The sequence below is a fragment of the Erinaceus europaeus genome, chromosome 7, assembly GCF_950295315.1.
Source record: "Erinaceus europaeus chromosome 7, mEriEur2.1, whole genome shotgun sequence".
Taxonomy (NCBI): Eukaryota; Metazoa; Chordata; class Mammalia; order Eulipotyphla; family Erinaceidae; genus Erinaceus; species Erinaceus europaeus.
The window spans coordinates 129,253,331-129,266,508 of NC_080168.1; positions in this window are offsets into that span (position 1 = coordinate 129,253,331).

The window sequence follows — 13,178 nt, forward strand, 5'->3', positions numbered from 1 at the left end:
TGCCCTATCCAACGACAAAGGCAACAATAACATCAAGGGCAACAAAATGGAGAAAAAAGCCTCCAGAAGCAGTAGGTTCGTAGCGCAGGCACCGAGCCCCAGCAATAACCCTGGAAGCAAAAAATTAAAAGAATAAAAAAAATCAAACAAATAAAAATAGCAAGGCCAGTGTCACTTTCGCCTTTCTGGAGAGTTGATGTCAGAGGACCCCACACACAGGTGAGCTTAACTATGGCACCTTTCCCTCCTTCATTCAGTATGGGGCTGGGGTAAAGGACACCAATGAATGCAACATTCAGCTCAATTGCGCACATTTTTACACTGTATTCTTGGCAGTGTGCTAGGTCCTCAAAGAAGCGTAGTGTCTAGCTGGATTGAAAGATACTCAATAAACAGACGTAATGAAAATATGACCTTTGTGAAAATGGAAAGACAAGCTGAGAGGAACTGCTATTGCAGCGGCTGAGGGTTAAGCCGGTTTCATCGCACTTGTCTTGCTTCCTTCTCCACAGTCTTCTTTCTGAGAAGCCAAACGCTAGCTTAGGAGTGAGTGTAGACTGTGAGTGTAGACAAGCTGAAGTAATGTTGGCCCACTTGCCCCCATCGCTAAGAAAGATAAAGCATAAACTAAAAAAGCAAGCACAAACCCCTAGAGCGAGATAAAAAGAATTGAAAAGCGAACAGGGACCGGATGTAGACAACTTAAACAGCTATGAAACCACATCAAAGGCCTGGTGAAGTAACATATATAAATAGCCTTTCATTTTAATAACCAGAAATAGATTTCATCAATCTGAATACAAATCTCAACTCGCATTGTGTCCTAAGGACTTCTGACAGTTATTTATCTTCTTGGATTTCTGCATGAATCCCTTCACCCTAAAAATAAGCCTGGAGTGTGTTTTACAGACACCTATCACGCTGAGATGAGAGATTTTACCCATGTGTCAACACATGTTAAATCATTAACTCCCAGTGGGCTGGGCGGTGGCGCAGCGGGTTAAGTGCACATGGCGCAAGGCGCAACGACCAGCTCAAGGATCCCGGTTCAAGCCACCAGCTCCCCACCTGCAGGGGAGTCGCTTCACAGGTGGTGAAGCAGGTCTGCTGGTGTCTGTCTTTCTCTCCCCCACTCTGTCTTCCCCTCCTCTCTCCATTTCTCTCTGTCCTATCCAACAACAACAGCAGCTATAACAATAACAACAACAAGGACAACAAAATGGGAAAAATAGCCACCAGGGTCAGTGGATTCGTAGTGCAGGCACCAAGCCCCAGCAATAACCCTGGAGGCAAAAAAAAAAAAAATCTAACTCCCTACGAAGAAAAAATAAAATGAAATGAGTGAAACAAAGATAATTGGAGTCAGAAAAAAAAATAATAATGCTTGCTGACTTCTAAGGCAAAGTTAAATGCATTTTCTGTAGTATCCAACAATCATACATTTCATGCCGCCAACTTTATTGCCATCCATAAATTAGCAACATTTATGCTCAACATAGATTCAACATTTGCACAGCATACAAGAATGCAAATCTATAGCGAACTTTCCGTTAGAACAAAATGTGCTTTAAAAATAAAAAGCACTGTTAAATGATACTTTCAATTTGTCCAAGTCAAAGACGTATATAGTATCACAAGAAGTCAGTCGAGGACCTGAGTGATAGTTCAGCTGGGCTGGAAAGAGAGCCCAGAGTTGCCCTGTAAGAGGTCCTAGGTCGGATGCCAGGCACGTCTGACAGTCTAAGAGCTGAGCAGTCTTCTGGAGATAAAGACAGAGAGGGGGAAAAAAAGGAGGAGGAGGAGCAGAAGAAGAGGAAGAAGAAGAAAAAGAAGGGACCAGGCAGTGGTGCACCTATAGTAGGGCAAGGATTAAGCACATATAGTAAGGGTTAAGCACATATAGTAGGGCAAGGATCCCGGTTAGTATCATAGGTTCCCACCTGCAGGGGGATCGCTTTACAAGCAGTGAAGCAGGTCTCAGGTGTCTTATCTTTCTCTCTCCTGCTCCATCTCCCCCTTCTCTCTCGATTTCTCTCTGTCCTGTCCAATAAAATGGAGGGGGGGGGGGGGAAATGGCTGCCAGGAGCAGTGGATTCATGATGCAGGCACTGAGCCCAGTGATAACCCTGGAGGCAAAAAAAAAAAAAAAAAGAGATAGAGGAAGAAGAAGAAGATGAAGATCAAGGGAGTAAAAAGGAGTAAAAGCCTATCAGGAAAGGATAGCTACTTCCAGGTTTGACTTATGTGAACCAGAAGCAGCTGGGGTAATTGATAGGAGGCGGAGGGAAATAAATTGCTGTGCATAGGCGTAAGGCTTCCTCTATGCTAAGCCGTAGAGACCTGCTACAGAACACTGTGCCTACAGATGACAGAAGAGCACTGTACACTAAACAGATTGTTCTCAGTAGATTTCAAGTTCTCTGTCCTTATAACAATGAAATAAGACAAAGAGAGAGAAATAAAAAAGTCACATACAATAAAAAAAGAATGAGTATATTTATTTACTTTTCAAAAATGAGTGTTCATAATTGTGTTTTTGACATATTATGACCTTGGTTGTAAGATAGATCTTTATTTCAGACCATTGAAGATAAAGTTAAATTATTGAGATTTTAGAGCATTTCTCAAACTGAGTGTAACAGAAATATCTTCTTTAGTGTTTGGCAAGGGAGAAGAGGTGAAGAAGCATTCCAAAATCAAATCCACTGAGGAAATGCCACACAGTTATCTCCCTTTTCAAAACTCAAAATTCACATTTGCATCTTAAAAGCTCTGAGAAGTTCTGAGATTATAGTAATTTCCTTTCTCATTAGACAAATGTGTCCTCATATGTTTTGACCTTTTTTTTTTTTTTCTGTTTTGCATGACATAGAGGAAAGTATTAAGGACATACATGTGTTAATGAGTGAGTTCAGGAAACTGCTCTCTTTGGAGCTTTGTGCTTTACTCTCCAACATTGGGAAAGAGGCCCTCAAAAGGGGAATTTTTGAAGGTCACTGAACTTTGGCGGGGGGGGGGGGGGGGGGAGTAAAAGGAGCTGGGGGCAGAAAATCTTTGCTATGATTCACACTTGAGAGTGACACAGCCTGAGAAACATCTAGATTAGCTATGGAAGAAGAAGCATTGACTCTGGTTTCCAGTTGCTCTGTACCAGTGGTTCTCAAATGACAGTCCCCGAACCAGCGACGGACAGTGATATCACCCAGGAATTTCTTTTAGAAATAACAAATTCACAGGTCCTCCTGTAGACCAACGGAATCATAAAATCTGGGTGGAACCCAGCAAACTGTTTTTTTGTTTTTAACAAGTCCTCCAGGATTCTACTGCACAATAAAGTATAAATATCTCCACTTTATACAACGTCAATGCACAGCTTTATACACAAGGCAATTTCCCACTTGTCTAGGTATCTGGGTCATTTCTAATTATTAATACTTGTAGAAAAAAAGGTCTCAAAAACTAGTTAACTTGGGAGATGCTTTCTGTCTGGCTCTGTCCCCCATTTTGCTAGATAATACCCACATAATTTATCTGCTTTTTTCACCCCTTGCAACAAGAATAAAGCAAGTCAACTATCTTTCCTTTTAATGTTATTAAAAGTCATTTTAAATGAGCAAAGTCATTTTACATTTGGAAGAAATGAAACTATATTACCAAAGGGTTGTGTTTTTTTGTTTTTCCTTTTTTTTTTTTTTCCCTATATTTTGATAGAGAGTGAGAGAAAACAGAGCTCTGAGGAAGTCAGGAAGTAGCCAGCAGGTCAAGCACACGTGGTGCAAAGCTCAAGGACCCAGCATAAGGATCCCCACCTGTAGGGGAGTCGCTTCACAGGCGGTGAAGCAGGTCTGCAGGTGTCTATTTTTCCCTCCCTACCTCTGTCTTTTCCTCCTCTCTCCATTTCTCTCTGTCCTATCTAACAAAGACGACATCAATAAAAACAACAATAAAAAAACAAGGGCAACAAAAGGGAAAATAAATAAATAAACATTAAAAATAAAAAAAAAAGACAGAGCTCTGTAGTCTCTCTTCACTCTCTTTTCCTTTTTTTGGTCTGTTGTCACCCTTATCTAAAAAAAAAAAAAAAAAAAAAGGCTGCTGAGAGCCATGAAATCATGCAGGTGTGAAGCCCCAGCAGGGAAAAAGAGTTTTATATATATATATGAGAGAAAGACAAAAACAAAACAAAAATACCTATGAGGAAAACTTTGATAGATAGGGGGAAAACCTTTTTTTATTACTATGTATTTATTTTTAATTTCTTTATTAGGGAATTAATGTTTTACATTCAACAGTAAATAGAATAGTTTGTACATGCATAACATTTCCCAGTTTTCCATATAAAAATACAACCCCCACTAGGTCCTCTGTCATCCTTCTTGGATCTATATTCAGGGGGAAACCTTTAATAGTAGAATAAAAACTACTCATCTGACACAGAAATAATAATTTAAAAAGTCAGGAGACATATAATGGAATACTACTCAGCAATTTAAAAAGATTACATTGTGTCCTTTGGTACAAAATGCAAAGTTGTTGCAACTGGTAGTGATTATGCTTAGTGAAGTAAGGAAGCGAAGGACAGCTACCAGATTATTTCATTCATATGTGGAATAAAGAGAATTGAAACACATGAACTTAAAGAAAAAAAAAACATATAGAATCAACCCATATCTGAGGCCATGGGAGAGCTCTAGTGGGAGGAGTGGGGGTGAGGGCATGGAGCTTTAATGGTGGGAGTAGTGTGGGACTATAACCCTATTATCTTATAATCTTGTAAATCACTATAAAATCACTAATATGAGAGAGAGGGAGGGGGGGAGGCCAGAGTATTATTATTATATTTTTAATTTTTTAATTATCTTTATTTATTGAATAGAGACAGCCAGAAACTGAGAAGGGGAAAATAGAGAGAGACAGAGAGACACCTACAACACCGCTTCACCACTTGCAAAGCTTTCCCCCTGCAGGTGGGGACCGGGGGCTTGAACCTGGGTCCTTGAACACTGTAACATATGTGCTCAACCAGTTGTGCCACCACCCAGCCCCCAGAGTATCATTCATTTCTGGAATACTGCAGTGGTAGGGATGGAACCTGGGGCCTCAGGCTTACAAGTCCTGTACTCTGATGAGTTATCTCACCAGCCCCTAATAACTATATTTAATTAAATATTTTGTATTATCCTAACATTTGTAAAAATAGTATTATAATATGACATGATGATGATATTATTTGCAGGTCATCACTTTAAAAGTTAATCTGGAAGATTTCACAGTGCCCCATCTACTTAAAACCATTATCAAAATCTCCTCGTAGGCAGACAAGTTACAAATTTGGGAAGTAAAATGTTTTCCCTTTCTATATTGAAGATTTCAACTTTGCAGTGCTAGCTTGAACTATAAAGACTTGATAGCATCTGATATAGTGGGTAAAACCCAGGGAACATTGTAAAGAGCTTTCACAGGAATGATAGCATATGTCTTTAAAGGGAAATGGTTCTGGGAAACAAACTCAAGACATGTCAGTTAAGGAAAATAGAATTTTCAAGCTTTTATTTTGCATGAAGTTGTTCTGTAGTTGCTGGCAAAGTACTCAGTGAACTTAGTCCAGGCTTCCAATAAGGCTCCACACAAGGCCGGATTTCAAAACTAAGAAGGGATTGAATCTTTTTTCTTTCTTTCTATTTTTTTTTAAGCCTTGTGATATTAACTGTTCTAAACTAGATTGCTTTTCTGTCTACAGAAGCTGGGGGGAATCTGAGGTGGGCTCAGAATCAACAGCAAAGCTTCTTTGAGCTTCCTGAAAACTTAAGTACAATATGAAGTCATCTTTCAGATGGAAAAAATCCTTCCTCTTTTTGAAAAACATTAGAGAAAAGAGGGAGCTATGTCAGTAAGCGTTTTTCCTCTTAAGCAAGTTGAGAAGTAGGATGTGGAAATTAGTCATTTTCCCAGGGGCTTGTTGGAATAGTCACAGACTATTCTTATTTTTCATCCTTTTAAAGAATGAGAGAAGGGAGGGGAGTAGCAATGACCTTATGCTTTTGTCATCTTTGAAACCTGGCCCAGTGATTTGTGTTTAGGGAAGTTAATTGGACTGAAGTACAGTTGTAACCCTTCAAGTTCTCAGCTATGAAATCAGAAGGGCACATTTTTCAGGGAACTAACTTTGCAATGCCCAAATTTACATGACCCCAAGATCAATAGTAGCATTATTATGACCTGCAAAAAGAAAAGAAATACCAAAGCAACTATTTGGTATTTAATATTGGAAATAAAAATTATAAATGAGGTATATAAAAATATAAGCATAGCAGTATTGCATTGGAACTGAGCTTGCAATCAGCTGGGTTGGATAGAAGTCCAAGCTTTGCCACAGGAAGACTTTGGTAGGTTACTTAACTAAGAGTTTCCCCATGTGTAGAATTAAGAGTAACAACCTTCCTGCTCAGCTGTAAAAATTAACAGAAAAAATAAGTACAGTGTACCGGCTGGGGACCGGCATGCCTGAGGCTCCAGGCATGTACAGGAGCAGTTCTGGTTTCCTTCTCTCACTGGTAAAACTGCCTTTCCCTCTGCCTAATGTGAAATAAGCAGAACAAATCATAAATCAGATGAGTGTGAAGCCACTGTATCCCAACTTCTCCTGTTGGAAGTGACACAAACAGGAGTACCTCAAGGGACGTGAAGGGGAGAAGGCTTCTGCTATCTACAAAGGGTCAGGGTAGTGCAGGCCCTTGTGAAGTCATCAGGGCCTGGTTTTTCTCTTTTTGTCTCTGCCGTTGGCAAGCTGAGCTCATCCACCCACAGGTGCAGTGACTGCAATCTTGGTAGGGCTGTACTTCCTGGTTCAGGTCTTGCAGAACACAGAGAGCAATAACCCCAGCAGCACAAAAATGAGCTCTAATGATAGCCCAGCTGGAACCACCCAAGTGTCTATGCGACCAAAGCAGCTGAATGGTTGCCTCTGGACTGGACACAGCTGCTCTACCTTGAAGGTCAGGGTGGAGTTGACCTCACCTGGACCACAGGTGTGGAGTTGGAAAGCGAGTAAAAGGAGGGAGGGAGCTGGTGGTGGATGCCAGACATGCAGTGGTCCAGGAGTCAGAGGGCTGTCTGTAGCTGGATCCAGAAAGTTGGCCTTGGAACACGATCACTTGACTTTCTCTGCATCAGCCTCATTCTCCCCACTGTTTTCAAGATCCCTGGCAGCTCTGGGACCACACTGTCATGATTGCTGATCTAAGGAGGAGGAGCCCTTGCAGAAAATTCTAAGGAAGGACACTTGAACCAGCCTGGGCCCCAAGCCTACTCCCTAATCAGAAGGGCCCCCACTGGAAGTAGAGAAAATACATTTGCTTTAAAGGACAAGAGAGATTTATTAGCTGAAAAGGCTACAGGACAGCTCCAAACTGCAGGAGTCCACTGGACCCAGGCAAATGACCAGAACATAGTTAGAAATTGCCACCCTCGGGAGTCGGGCTGTAGTGCAGTGGGTTAAACGCAGGTGGCACAAAGCACAAGGACCGGCATAAGGATCCCGGTTCGAACCCCGGCTCCCCACCTGCAGGGGAGTCACTTCACAGGCGGTGAAGCAGGTCTGCAGGTGTCTATCTTTCTCTCCTCCTCTCTGTCTTCCCCTCCCTCTCTCCATTTCTCTCTGTCCTATCCAACAACAACAACAATAATAACTACAACAATAAAACAACAAGGGCAACAAAAGGGAATAAATAAATAAAATAAATATTAAAAAAAATTTAAAAAAAAAGAAATTGCCACCCTCATCTGGTAGAGCTTACCCTTTGCCAGGCACAAGGATCTGGGTTCTAGGCCCCAGCACCACATGGCTCTCCATGCTAACGAGTACTTTCTTCCTTCCTCTAACACAGTTCTTTTAAAAAATATTTTTATATTCGTTATCTATTTATTTAGTGAATAGAGAAAGAAGTTGAGAGGGGAGAGGGAAATTGAGAGTGAGAGAGACAGAGAGGCACCTGCAGCCCTGCTTCACTACGTATGAAGCTTTGCCCCTCAGGTGGCAACCAGGTGCTTGGACCTGGGTCTTTGAGCACTGTAGTGGGAGCATTTAACCAGGTGTGCCACCACCGGGCCCCTGAAAAAGAGAAGTTTCATGAGTGATAGAGTGGTGCTGTGGTATCTCTCCTCTCTGTCTCTCTTTATTAGAGACAAAGAAAAAAATGTCCCCATGTGTCGGGCTGAGCTTCACTGACAGGAGACAGACGACCAGGGACTCATGGCTGAGCTGTACGCAGTATCTCTTCATTCATGCAAGACGCAGCACAATCTACGGCCAAACTAAGCTAAACTAAACTAAACTAAAAACACAATCCTATATATACTCACCAAGTAGGGTGGAAACAAGATGTGACATAGAGAGACTGGAGCGAAAAGTGACTGGTGCAAATCAGGGTGTACTACGAGAGGGGGCGGAGCAAAAAGACATTATGAACCAGTGGGGATTAAACCAATGCCCTGCAGGCATGCTGGTGCTTAGTTATGTAAATAGAATAGTGTTAAGCAGGGGGGATTAAACCAAATGAAACAGAAGGGGTTTTTACAAGCAGAATTAGAAGCATACCAACACCCATGAAGCAGTAGAATCAAGAAGCCAGGTGATCACAAAATGAATAGAAAGAAAGAAAAGGAACAGAAAGAAGTTTAAAACCCAAGAAAACAGCACTGGTAAAGAAAGCAGGGTCAATCAAGAAGAGCATGTGAATTCATAAACACACAGCGGTCACGTTGTGCTATATTCAGACTCAGCACAGGCTATTATTACTCAGGAGTGAAAAGGAATGAATTGTTGATGTGTGCAATAACACAGATGAATCCCAGAGTAATTAAGTGGAGTGAAAAGGCCAGAAAAAAAAAGGCACATCCTGTATGACTCCATCTATGTAAAATTACAGGAAATGGAAATACAAACCAATTGATAGTGACAAAAACCAGTTCAATAGTATATAAGTATACGCCACCAAGCTAGAGAATCTGGAAGAAATGGAAGAATTCCTAGAAGCATATGCCCTTCCAAAACTGAACCAAGAAGAACTACAAAACCGAAATACACCAATCACAGACAAAGAAATAGAAACAGTTATTAATAACCTCCCCAACAACAAAAGTCCTGGAACAGATGGCTTCAGAAACGAATTCTACAAAAACTTCAGGAAACAGTTAATACCCATACTTCTAAAGCTTTTCCATAAGATCAAACAAACAGGAACACTCCCTTCCACCTTCTATGAAGCCAACATCACCCTGATACCAAAAGCAGATAGAGACACAACAAAAAAGGAAAACTACAGACCAATATCTCTGATGAACATAGATGCCAAAATATTAAACAAGATCTTGGCCAACCAGATATAGAAGCATATCAAAAAGATTGTTCATCAAGACCAAGTGGGATTCATCCCAGGAATGCAAGGCTGGTTCGACATTCGTAAGTCAATCAATGTCATTCACCACATCAACGAAAGCAAAGCCAAAAATGACATGATTATCTCCATAGATGCAGATAAAGCCTTTGACAAAATCCAACACCCATTCATGCTCAAAACCCTACAAAAATAGGAATATATGGGAAATTCCTCAAGATAGGGGAGTCTATATATAGCAAACCTAAAGCCAACATCATACTCAATGGACAGAAGCTGAAAGCATTCCCCCTCCAGGGACTAGACAGGGCTGTCCACTGTCACCATTACTCTTCAACATGGTATTGGAAGTTCTTGCCATAGCAATCAGGCAAGAGAAAGAAATCAAAGGAATACAGATTGGAAGGGAAGAAGTCAAGCTCTCACTATTTGCAGATGATAGGATAGTATACGTAGAAAAACCTAAAGAATCCAGCAGAAAACTACTGGAAGTTATTAGGCAATATAGCAAGGTGTCAGGCTACAAAATCAATGTACAAAAATTAGTGGCATTTCTTTATGTAAATACTAAATCTGAAGAAGACATCCAGAAATCACTCCCATTCACTGTTGCAGCAAAATCAATAAAATACCTAAGAAGTAAAGCTGACCAAAGAAGTGAAAGACTTGTATACTGAAAACTATGAGTCACTATTAAAGGAAATACAAACTGATACCAAGAAATGGTAAGACATCCCATGCTCATGGATTGGGAGAATAAATATCGTCAAAATGAATATTCTCCCCAGAGCCATATACAAATTTAATGCAATACCCATCAAAGTCCCACCAAAGTTCTTTAAGAAAATAGAACAAAAACTACAGTCATTTATCTGGAACCAGAAAACACCTAGAATTGCCAAAACCATCTTGAGGAAAAGAAACAGAAATGTAGGCATCACACTCCCAGATCTCAAACTATAAGGCCATCATCATCAAAACAGCCTGGTACTGGAACAAAGATAGGCACACAGACCAGTAGAACAGAATTAAAAGCCCAGAACTAACCCCCCACACCTATGGACATCTAATCTTTGATAAGGGGGCCCAAAGTATTAAATGGAAGAAGGAGGCTCTCTTCAATAAATGGTGCTGGGAAAACTGGGTTGAAACATGCAGAAGAAAGAAATTGAACCACTTTATCTCACCACAAACAAAAATCAACTCCAAACAGATCAAGGACCTGGATATTAGACCAGAAACTATCAAATACTTAGAGGAAAACATTAGTAAAACACTTTCCCACCTAAACCTCAAGGACATCTTTGATGAAACAAACCCAACTGCAAGGAAAACTAAAGCAGAAACAAACCTGGGGGACTATATCAAATTGAAAATCTTCTGCACAGCCAAAGAAACTATCACACAAACAGAGAGACCCCTCACAGAATGGGAGAAGATCTTCACATGCCAGACATCAGACAAGAGACTAATCACCAAAATATATAAAGAGCTCAGCAAACTTAGCACCAAAACAGCAAATGACCCCATCCAAAAATGGGCAGAGGATATGAACAGAACATTCACTTCAGAGGAGATCCAAAAGGCTAACAAACAAAGGAAAAACTGCTCCAGGTCGCTTATTGTCAGAGAAATGCAAATAAAGACAACACTAAGATACCACCTCACTCCTGTGAGAATGGCATACATCAAAAAGGACAGCAGCAACAAATGCTGGAGAGGCTGTGGGGACAGAGGAACCCTTCTACACTGCTGGTGGGAATATAAATTGGTCCAGCCTCTGTGGAGAGCTGTCTGGAGAACTCTCACAAGGCTAGACATGGACCTTCTATATGATCCAGTAATTCCTCTCCTGGGGTTATACCCCAAGGACTCCATAATGCCCAACCAAAAAGATATGTGTACACCTATGTTCATAGCAGCACAATTCATAATAGCTAAAACCTGGAAGCAACCCAGGTGCCCACCAACAGATGAGTGGCTGAGAAAGCTGTGGTATATATACACAATGGAATACTATGCAGCTATTAAGAACAATGAGCCCACCTTATATGACCCATCTTGGACAGAGCTAGAAGGAATTATGTTAAATGAGCTAGCTAAGTCAGAAAGATAAAGATGATTATGGGATGATCCCACTCATCAACAGAAGTTGAGAAAGAAGAACAGAAAGGGAAACTAAAAGCAAGATTTGACTAAATTGAGAGTAGGGCACCAAAGTAAAAACCCTGTGGTGAGGGGGAGGGTGGACATTAGGCTTCCCGGGGGTGGGGGTGGGGGTTGGTGGGTGGAATGGGACACAGTCTTTTGGTGGTGGGCATGGTGTTTATGTACACTCCCACTAAAGTGTAGTCATATAAATCACTAATTAATATGAGAGGGGGAAAAATTGATTGTATGTCTCAAACTTTTTAAAACACAGACTGAGTCTTTTTAATACATAGGCTGAGTCTTTGATATGTTGACTCTTTCAAAAGCCTAGACCAGGTAGAACAGAAGCAACTGGTGGTACAGCTCTGTACAAGATACTGGGTATTATACAGCAAGCCCTAACAAAGGGTTTTCAAAGATAACCCAATTATCAAATAATATGATGATAACAATAACTATCTATTGTCTTCTTAACCCTAAGACAGCAGGAACCTCACATTTCCACTATAGAGCCTATATTTCCCCCAGTCCTGGAACCTTAGGGTGGGGCCCACTTTCCTGCATGCTTCTCTCAATTCATATCAAATAATATTGCATCCGCTAAACACAACCTAATCAACGCAACGAGCGCCACCTCAACATTCTTTACCTCAGACTGTGTCCAGAGAATTCAGGTGTGGAATGACAACCCTTCTCCAGCTTCATTACTCGGATGAGACCTTTCCTTTCATAGTATTCTCTAATTCCATTCCAGGTGATTCACTTCCTAACAAAGTCCCAAAACCTAGATATAGACCAGGTTCCCTGAGATAGAGCATATGCTCACACGTATCCATAAACTAGGGCTAAATATATACGTGAAAGCAGAAGTACACGAGAATCTACAGTGAGTACCCCCAACACTTCATCTGCACTATTCCAGCCTTTAGGTCCATAATTGTTCAACGATTTGTTTGGCTTTGTACGTTAACTCTCTTTTCAGCCACCAGGTTCCAGATGCCAGCATGATGCTGACCAGGCTTCCCTGGATTGAAGACCCCACCAATGTGTCCTGGAGCTCAGCTTCCCCAGAGCCCCAACCTACTAGGGATAGAGAGAGGCAGACTGGGAGTATGGATCAACCAGTCAACGCCCATGTTCAGCGGGGAAGCAATTACAGAAGCCAGACCTTCATCCTTCTGCAACCCACAACAACCCTGGGTCCATGCTCCCAGAGGGATAGAGAATAGGAAAGCTGTCAGGGGAGGGGATGGGATATGGAGATCGGGTGGTGGGAATTGTGTGGAGTTGTACCCCTCTTATCCTACGGTTTTGTCAATGTCTCCTTTCTTAAATAAAAAAAAAAAAAAAAGAAAGAAGAGAGAGAGCAAGAGAGTGTAATTCAAAACACTGTCCCATTTAGTGGTACTTGAAGCTATAACCTAACCTGTCTGTGCAAGCCTGATGCTTCCAACAATGTAGGCTTTCTGTAAGTATATCTATACAGAAATCACTCCACATAACGCATATGTGATTTCCAGCCCTGGGGTCGAAAGATAGGTTAATAAAAACTATAAATAAGATAATGTTTTTTGTGACAGAGTTCTCTCCCTGGTGGAAATGAATATGGCAGTGAGCTATAGAAGGGGAGCC